The sequence below is a fragment of the Mirounga angustirostris genome, unplaced genomic scaffold (assembly GCF_029215605.1).
Source record: "Mirounga angustirostris isolate CCGP_5_RB_7025 unplaced genomic scaffold, mMirAng1.0.hap1 SCAF_10, whole genome shotgun sequence".
Classification (NCBI taxonomy): Eukaryota; Metazoa; Chordata; class Mammalia; order Carnivora; family Phocidae; genus Mirounga; species Mirounga angustirostris.
In genome coordinates, this window is record NW_026991718.1 from 84,464,639 (window position 1) to 84,474,727 (window position 10,089).

Below are 10,089 nucleotides of genomic sequence, written 5' to 3' on the forward strand. Positions count from 1 at the left end.
AAAGTGAAATATTTGCCACAGCCCATGCTTTTGACTGTTCAACAACCATATATACCTTTCTTCTGTCCTCGCACTTGTGAAGTAAGTTGTCCTGCCTAAAATAATTCAGTCATTCCTTATGTAACTAAAATATGACACTTCCCAATGGGATACAATCTAAATTATCATCATTTACTTCAACCACCTCCAAGTTTCCTGGGCGATAGACGGTCTTCTATGTCCACTGCAATGTCTTCTGAATATTTTACAACTTAAGGTCTTAGTTTCAACATTAATGTCACCAGAACACTTTATTCACAATGTGGGGGAAAAGGATAGGAAAGGGAAAAGAGATCATTTAAAAAATATATGAACATAAGCATGACCCAGCAGGGAGGAAAGATAAGGAGAGACTACATTCTCTATAACCTGTTCCACGTTCCCTCTGTCTTCAGCCAGTACCTCAGCTTGTTCACTCATTGGGGTAAATTAATTTTCATCACCGAGGATCCTCCACCCTTGGTGAACTGGCCTGCATGCAGGTGGAGCATAAGGCGTGGTAGCGTGAGGACGTGGGGGATCATCTGCGTTCCATTCAGCCCCCTTCTTCTTCCCATCATGTAACAGCATCCCCATATTTCCCCCCGCCAGCACTACAAATCCTCCTCCCCTGCTGTCTTTTCTGTTTCTGCCAAATGGCATGAGATACACAAATGGCCACGAACTCAGAGACTTTGCTGTGTTCCCTGCCAGAACCATTGCTCTCTTAGTAAGCGAGAGGAGCACGACACTGCAATGACCAGAAACACAAATATTTCACTGGGACTTCAGGGGAGGAAAAAACCTTACCTCTACCTTCTTAGGGTCTCCAGCTGGGCTTGAAAATTAAATTGACATAAGGCAGATTAACAGGAGAAAAGCACACAGATTTTTATACGTCCATGGGAGCTTCCATAGGAAAATGAAGCCCTAAAGGGGGGCCGGGCCTACGTGTCTCTGTACTCTATTGAACAAAGAGAAGCAACTGTGGAAAAGTAACAAAGTATATGGGGAGACTAAAGGAAGATAAGAGGTATTTTAACAAAGTGTGTTTGAATAGATTTCTCTGGGCCCCAGTTCCCCATCTGGTGATGAGAATGTTTCTTTCCTCCTGGCATAGGGAGAACATCAGTTCTCATGGGAGCGCATCTCCTGCTTTCAGGAAGGAAACAGATCTGAGCATTCTTGCACCTGCTGTTTTTCAAGTGCCTTTAGCTTAAAATAATCCTTATGCCAAAGTGGCATTTTTGAGTGGCCTATTCTGCCACGCTTCAGACATTAGGTCTAATCATGAGATGTGCCACCCTTATTCTTACCTGAAATCTATGTATTTTGGCCAATGGCGAGAAAGCAGCACACACTCAAAGAAAGCTGGTTCGAGCATATACTGTACCCACAGGATAGCATCGCAGACTTGCGAAGTATTTTCTCCCACCTGGGGTCAAAACTAGTCTTTAATACATATTTTACCAATCTATATAATGTCTATATCTGGATGATAATACACCTGAAAAAACCAGTGAGTCACACAAACATCAATGTGTTGCCTTACTGTCTTTTATTTGTAAAATTAATTTATTTGTCAGAAACAATGTAAGATGAATCAATATGACAATGTGTAAGATATTTATAAAGTCCAGGGGTGGTGATGCTAAAAGAATCATGAAAGCAAACTGAAACACAAAATAAGTAATAATTCCAGTGCAGGAAAATGGCTGTGTTCCATGATGGAAGGTGTTCTGAGTAGTCAGTTTGCCACTGGGAAGCTGGCTGTTCCCCAAGGTGTGCTAACTATTAGAATCTCAGTTTGGAACAAACTGTAGAAATAAACACGTTAAAATCTGGAAAAAAAAAAAAAAGAATCTCAGTTTGGTTAATAATGCCAGCTACTTGGGTACTTTGCGTGGTGAAACTGTCTTTGAATCTGTGCATAACCTCCCTTCCTGCCACTTCGGTCACTTGTTAGGGTTGCATTGAGCAAGTGATGGGGTGGCTAGAGAAGGATACTGACCAAAAGCCATTGAGTAAGACATCTCATCCAGTGGTGAGCAACCACAGAGAGTATGGGCATTCTGACACTTTTGAACCCGTCTGTAAAGACAATCCACATTCTCTTTTCCAAGCTTTTTGTCTCTAGTTCTACTGTGCTTCTTCTAAATCCCTGGCTATTTGGCCAATGCACTAATAAGTGATGAACCAGTCCATCCCTATCACTGGCCACTTCTCATTCAGGAAGTATGCAGCCTAAAGTTCTCTTCCCTGAGGGGATGTCCCTCCTCCACTGCTGTTGAGAGCCACCATTGAATGGTGCTTCAGTGCTTGGCTGGTGCCATGATTCCATGCAGAGCCATCTGTTTCCTTCTAATCAGTTGTTCATCAGGAAATCCCCCCTGGAGATGAAAGTCAAGGTTAAAGAACAGGTAATAAGATGGTAGGGCCAGGAACTCTGGAAGTGGGTCGTCCAGGTTTGCTAGATGACAAGGTGTAAAACTTACCTAAGGTGCATCAGATACTCCCAGGTAATCATAGAAAGCTCAGGCCACATAGCTCCCTAGGAATGTCTCCAAATGCAAATAACAGAGTCCAACAGAAGGGAACTTAAGCCCATGGGACTTTGTTTCTCTCTGGAGAAAGAAATTCAGGTGGAGGTGGACCCTGGCTTAGTTTGGTGACTGTGAGTGAAGATCAGTGCTTCTGCAGTTCATTTGGCTTTTTCCTTTTGGTTTCAGTATGGTTCCTTCATCCAGAATGAAGTGCAGAATGTCTTCACTGAGACACCCACATTCCAGGCAGGAAGAAGTAGAGAAGGAGGAGTGCCAGTTCAGCATCCCCTTGTATCGGGAGAGGACAATCTTCACAAGATGCCTCCAGAGATTTCTGCTTTGGTCTCATCAGCTAGAACTGTGCCAGAGGCCACCCACACCCCCACCTCCAGTGGTAAAAGTGGCTGGGAATTTGACAATGTAGCTTTTCAGTCTTGGTAATGGCACAGATACAGGAGTAAGAGTTTGAGCATGGGAATTGGTTTGGCAGCCAAGTGTTTAGTGCACTTGGTGATGACAATCAGGCACTCCATTTCCACACGGCCTCATAATAAACCAAGAGCTGTTCCTCAGAAGGAAAGTAATTACTAGTGCCGAGGACTCCAAGCCTCTCATTCTCCACTGGGGCTCCCACTCGCCTCGGGCTTCACACAGACACCCAATCTGCTGCAGATGCTTTGCCCTCAGTTTGCAGACGTTGATTGACCCAGCTGCTTGTACTGCAGCTGATCACTTGAAAACTTGTCTTTTCCTCTGGGCATCTCTCAAAAATGGAAGTAATTTGGGAGAAATGAGTCAGAACGGGCCACTCAAAAATTATGGAATATGTTGCTTTCAGAGTTCCAGTGTGCCTGCTTCGTGGTGGTAGGGAGGCTAGGTTTGGCAGTTCTTGCTCTTCACGTGAGAGGCACATCCCAGCATGCCCAGAACCCAAGACTCTAGTGCTTGACCCGGGCCACACTGGGTATGTTGGTGGCATTTGTCTCCCACCCTCTGGCATAGCTGTTTCCCCAGGTCACTGAAAGCATCTGCTGCTTCCCATTGGCAGGTGCAGAATGTGTTTCATTACCATAACAGGTTCAATGGGTCCAGGAGCCAATATGTTAATATGGGAATCATTCCAGGTACTAAGGATAACTACTCCAAGGATACATATTCTCCTGAGGAACTAGGAGAATGATCATACAAGGGGCTGAGGGACCCATTTCGACAGCTGCCAAAGGAACTTAGATCTACCCTCTGTTTATTCATCATCTCCATAATGCCCCGCTCTGACCAACGGATGACAGTGGGATGCTCCAGGTTCCTGGGAATTGGCAATTTTTTTCACTTTATTGAGACACATTTTACACATCATATAATTCACCCATTTCAAGTGTACTATTCAATGATTTTTAGTAAATTTACCAAGTTGTGCAATGGTCACCATAAATCAGTTTTAGAACATTTCCATCACTCCTGTAAGGTCTCTTTGGCACACAGGTAAAAGAGATCTTACTGGAGTGATGAAAATATCATCAAATGGACTTTGAAAACATTTTTTTAAAGATGTTTTATTTTTTATTAGTGAGAGAGAGAGTACAAGCAAGGGGAGAAGCAGGCAGAGAGAGAGGGAGAAGAGGCTCCCCGCCCAGCAGGGAGCCTGATGCGGGGCTTGATCCCAGGACCCCAGAATCATGACCTGAGCTGAAGGCAGACGTCCAACCATCTGAGCCACCCAGGCACCCCAAAAACATTTTAAAATACTTGCAATATATTCCGTCTTATTGATGAATGACCATCACTTACTTACCCACATTTAGATTGTTAACATTTTGTGATAATATACACAAAGATGTAATGAACATAACGATCTGCATATTTGTGTGTGCATTTCTTAATATATACACCTAGGATAAATTTCTAAAAGTGAAATTAGTGAGTATTAATGTTTTTAAGCCATGAGCATCCCCAAATTATAAAAACTATAGAAGCCTGAATGAAGGATAAACACAGTGGAAGGGCTTTTTCTAACCCTGTGGTTGGCAAAAATGTCACAAGAACAATTATTTTTGGAGACAGCCAACACCTAGTGTGATAAAGAGGGGGCAGTCTATCCCATTGGCCCTAAAGTCAATGGGAGAGGCAGTTCTGGGAGCTTCCCTCTGTGCCGGTTCCTCTGCTGCCAGGAAAGCAATTCCTTAGAAACTGCCTGTTAAAATTTAACACCTGACTGTTGCTAAAATGTTAAAGCAAAAAGCCACATAAGTGATCTAAGGCCGGGGCAGAATGGGCAGCTGTGATTTCTTTTCCTTACTTTTTGTGTGTATCGAGTGTTCTATTTTTAGAAGACCAAGCTGTAGGGACTCTAACCCTGGCCTGCAGGGTTAGAGTCTGGACATACCTGGGCCAACAGAGGCCCTCTGAGATGAAAGTGACATTCGTCACTCATCGGAGCCCTCACATTAGCAAAGCTGAGAAAACACACTTCAGTTTCTCACTGTGAGCCAAAGAAACACCAAGCCTGAAATTCAGACCCTGCAATTCTCCTAACTACTAATTTGTCATCCTTACTTCACAACATTTTCCCACCACCACCCTCAAGTGGATAGCTTTGATAAGTCTTCAAGGTAAAAGAACGAAACCCATAGCAAAAGAAATTTTAAATGACATTTTTTATTTCCATAGGTATTTTTCCTATGCGTTGCTATATTCCAGCAAATTCAGAACAAGACAATAAATGGTTTTGCACTCATGCAATGAATTGTGATGTTGAATGATTCCACTCAATTTTCACTGTTTGAGTATGAGTGTCTTGATTTACCTTCCCCTGATATAAGAAAGAACAATCCTTGCTTTTCTAGGCTTTTGAAGAAGTCACATGGGTTTTCTGGGTCAAAATTGGTCTATCCAGGCTATGTCTGATTCCCCAGCACCACACTTGATATCACCATGTTCTGTAAGCTGACCTCCTTGGAATTCACTGAGGTTCTGGGTCCTAAGTCTCCACTGGCCTCCTGTTGCTTGTTAATAAAGGATCAACACAAACAAGCAAATTAAAGGCTAGAATAAACCCTATGATATCGGGATGTGTCAGTCTGAACTTATACAGTTTTTAATTTATGTGCTAAGAGATTAAAAAATAAACAACATGCAAAATTAAATTATTTTATTTTAAATTATTATTAAAAAGAAAGCTGTGTGACCTGGATTAGTATGCATGCATGTATTTCCTAGCTCTGACTGCTGAAAGGGCCTAGAACAATGACACCCCAAAAGCAACAAACACACCTAATGTCCAGATCTTGGTTTCTAAATGCCATTCTCTAATCAAATAAGCCAGGACCCCTTGGAGAAGTGGTTGATTCTTTTTTTTTTTTTTTATGTTATGTTAATCACCATACGTTACATCATAAGAAGTGGTTGATTCTAAGGCTGGGGCAGGGACAATAGAAGAAGAGACTAGAGCTCAGTGTCAGAAAGTAAGTAATTGTTAAAAAGAAAGAAAGAGATAGAGAAAGAGAGGAAGGAATAAAGCAAGGAAGGAAGAAAGGAAGAAGAAAATATGTTAAGAGGACAGAGGAGCTGATCTCCTAGTGGGCAAAACTGGAAAAATTTGACAACAAAATAAAAATAAAACTGATATCATTGGATTATCATCCAATGAATAAAATAAATATCCTTGAGTCCACATTACAGAAATTACTGAATAATTAGAGAAGAAAGACAACTCTTCATTAAAGAACAATTCCAGTTAATACATGTCATAGGAATGAGGGAGATCGATCATTACCATTAGAACATCACAATAATAAATGCTGTAGGCAAGAACCACTGATGGATGCCAAAAGCAGTGGTTTTAGAAAGGTTTACACTACTTAGAATTCCTATGGTTACAAAATCCTAGATCAGTTTACAAGAAGGATAGGGTAACACTAGGGCAAGAAGGATAGCTGAGCATCTAGACCACATGGATCCGGGGACTCAAATGCTATTGTGAGTCCCTTGTCTCTGCTTTTCTCTAGTTCATTCTACAGATCGGCTACCAAGGGTAGAAACATGAACTCACGCATACTTACGTAATATATATGCTTTTATGGTATGTATCTTTCATAATAGAAAATAAATGGTTTATTTATATTACATTGCACCAAAATAATGGCATCTATGTTTCCAGACTTTATGACCACCTTCTATAAGCAGACTGGGTGAATATGACTTACCTGGATCACATGATTAAGGCAGGGGGTGAATTCACATCTAATAGGGAAAAAATCTAATGTTTCCTACTCTTATGTATTACAGGCCAGTGACTCCAGATTGACTGACTTTTTTCTCAGGTCCCTTTCCATGATTCCTAGGGAAAAATGCCAATTGGCCCACTTGGCTCAGATGTTTGCTGCCACCTGGACTGGTCAGCTTTTGATATGAAGTCCCTGCAGGTCCTGTAACTGTCACCTATGTATGCGGAAGAGTTGGCTGGACAATCTAGTGGCTGTCTACCATAGCCTGCAGAGAGGACCATCTCTCATCTAGGACCAGCTATGGAGCAGGTACTGTTCTAAGCACTGTTCTTGTCTATGTCACTTACAGTCAGGATGATGACCCCACGCAATCTCATTCCAGTTTGCACTCTTAACTGCTACCTTTACTGTCCATCTTTTAAAGAACTGTTTTTTTTTTTTTTCTGATTATAATGTTATAGATGTTTATTCTGAAGAAACTGAAAAATATAGACAACATGAAGAATAAAATAAAACGCCCATAACATCTTCATGCGGAGAAAAATACTGTTAATGTATTAGAATATTTCCTTACAGTGTTTTCTATGTGTTTGTGTGTTTGCAGTTGAATCCATATTATATATGAACCTTGTACCTTCTTTGTTTTGTTTTGTTTTAGATTTGTATTATAGGAACTTTCTTATGTCATTAAATAATATTTAGAAATTCATTTTTTCAAAGCTTACTTATAATGCTCAATTTTACAGGTTACACTTATTATTGAGTAGCTATTTTGTTCCCTATATTTTTCTTTCTTTTTCTTTTTTTCTAAATATAGTTCTTCTTATTTTTATACCCACTCTCATTTTATAAGCATTTCAGCATGACTAGTCAAAACCACAGATTTTTTTTTCCTTTTCTTTTCTTTTCTTTCTTTTTTTTTTTTTTTTTAGAAAGGATTTGAATACCCAACTTTTGCATCAACATGGACGGAACTGGAGGAGATTATGCTAAGTGAAATAAGTCAAGTAGAGAAAGTCAATTATCGTATGGTTTCACTTATTTGTGGAACATAAGGAATAGCATGGAGGACATTAGGAGAAGAAGGGAAAAATTAAGGGGGAAATCAGAGGGGAATCAGAGGGGGAGATGAACCATGAGAGACTTTGGACTCTTACATTTTTCTATAAATGATTCCATCATAAATATGTTTGGGTAAATATTTGCGTGTGTCTCCAGTTATTTCATAAGTAAGTAAATTTATGTCATGAATTTCTATAAAATTTTAATTTTATGAAATTTATTCCATAGATCTTTATGTCAAAGGAAGATCTGTGATTTTAAGGGCCTTGAAATTTTTTTGCCCAGTTTCTTTCCTAAAAAAGTTCTCAACTTATGTTCATACTACAAGGGAATTTGAGGGGGAGACCCTGGCCCTCTTATGGGAGATCAAACTTTCTAAAAGGAGGACAGATACTCAATCTCAGGGGAATTAGAATCTTGGAGAAAAGTAAGTTTTTGGAAGTATGATCTGAGAATAGGTGCATGCCTTAACATTTTAAATGAAAGCCATGGCTGATTGGAAGAAAAACAGAGAAGATAGAATCAGTTAATATTTCTGTAAGGGTAAAAAGTGGATCAGCTGAGGTAAAGCTCCTTCAGGAGAAATAGATTTGGGTAGCAGAGAATGTGTTCAGACATAGAAGATGGGGTGTTTCTTACTTGGAGTTATTCAGATAAAGATTTAATTTTAGAAGAAAAGATAACAGGTTTACATTACACACACACACACACACACACACACACACACCCTAAAACTAAGAAAACAAATACCAAAATGATCAATTTTAAGAAAGCAAAGGAGAGACAAGATCCATTAGTGGCAGTAATATGAAAAATGGGATGCAAGGTAAGGGCTATGCTTTTGTTAGATCCACATGGAAAGGAAATGATTGATTTAACTTCAACAGGACAGAACATGTCTGGAAAGGGAGACCTAGAGAGAACAAATTGTGTTTGAAATAAGGAGGCAAAGGTGATGCTGAGCCTTGTGTAAGATCAGGTGGTTGCCTCCAGAGTGTATATCGCTAGCAGGAGAGGGTGTGGGGACAAAGGCCCAGGGAAGCTCCCTTAAGAGAGGAGGCCATGCAAGGCTATTTAGGGGATGACGTCCGAGCACAGAACTTAGAGATTTTCACTGAAGTGTAGGCAGAAAACACAGGGGAGAAAGAACATTAACAAATATCAGACACGAAAGAGCAAATGGTAATAGCATGAAAAGAATTTAGGGGATAAGTGAAGAAATGATAGATGCTGCATTCAGTTCCTATGGCTGCTGTAACTTGGTGGCTTAACGTAACACAAATCTACAATCTTATAATTCTGGAGTTAGAAGTCCAAAATGCGTCCCCTTGGGCTGAAATGGAGGTGTCAGTAGCATCCTTTGGACACTCTGCGGGGAGGATCCTTCCCCTTCCTTTTGCAGCTTCTAGAAGCAGCCCATGCTTGGCTCTGGCTCTGTTCTGTCCTCACGTCTCCTCCAACTCCAACTCTCCTGCCTCCCTCTTATGAGAAAATATGATTATATTGAGCTCACCCAGATAATCCAGAATAATGTCCCCACCTCATGACCCTTAACTTTAATCATGTCTGCAAAATCCCTTTGCCACGTAAAGTGACAAAATCACAGGTTCCAGGGGTGAGGATGTGGATATCTTTGGGGGACCACCAGTCTTGACTGCCTACCATATTCACCAAACATAACTGAGGTTCTTGGACTCCAGCAGTTAGAAATGATCTTACAGGCTATCCTGGCCAGGCTCCCCTTCAGAAGCTTGGCTCCTTCCTCTTTGTCTATAGGCAGAACAAATGATGAAGGATCCAGAAATGAAGTGAAAACATGGAGGCCTTAGTTTTAAAAAATTAAAAAAAAAATAGATAAATGAAAATAAGAAGAAGTATAGGAATTTAGAGACAATTTACTTGAGAGGAACAGGAAGCAAAGAAAGTCACAGTTTCTTCCCCCCCCCCCCCCCCAGCAAAATGTAGTTGCTACCATTTAGAATAAAAATCCAGTGCCTGATGGAGGATTTTGTAACAAAGCGCTGAGTGAGCAGATACGTGTTCTCTGACTGGTTGCAACAATGTGTGAGAGAATTTTCAGTGTCATTCTGGAGAAAGAGAAGTGATTACAGTTCTTTTTTCCATTTTGACAAGTCTTTATTTCTTGGGCTAATGGAAAGGATCACATGTGTGGATATCAAATATAAAACCAGGAACTCTTGGACCTAAGCCCTGCATGGGGAGTGGGTAAGCAGAGTTCTGGT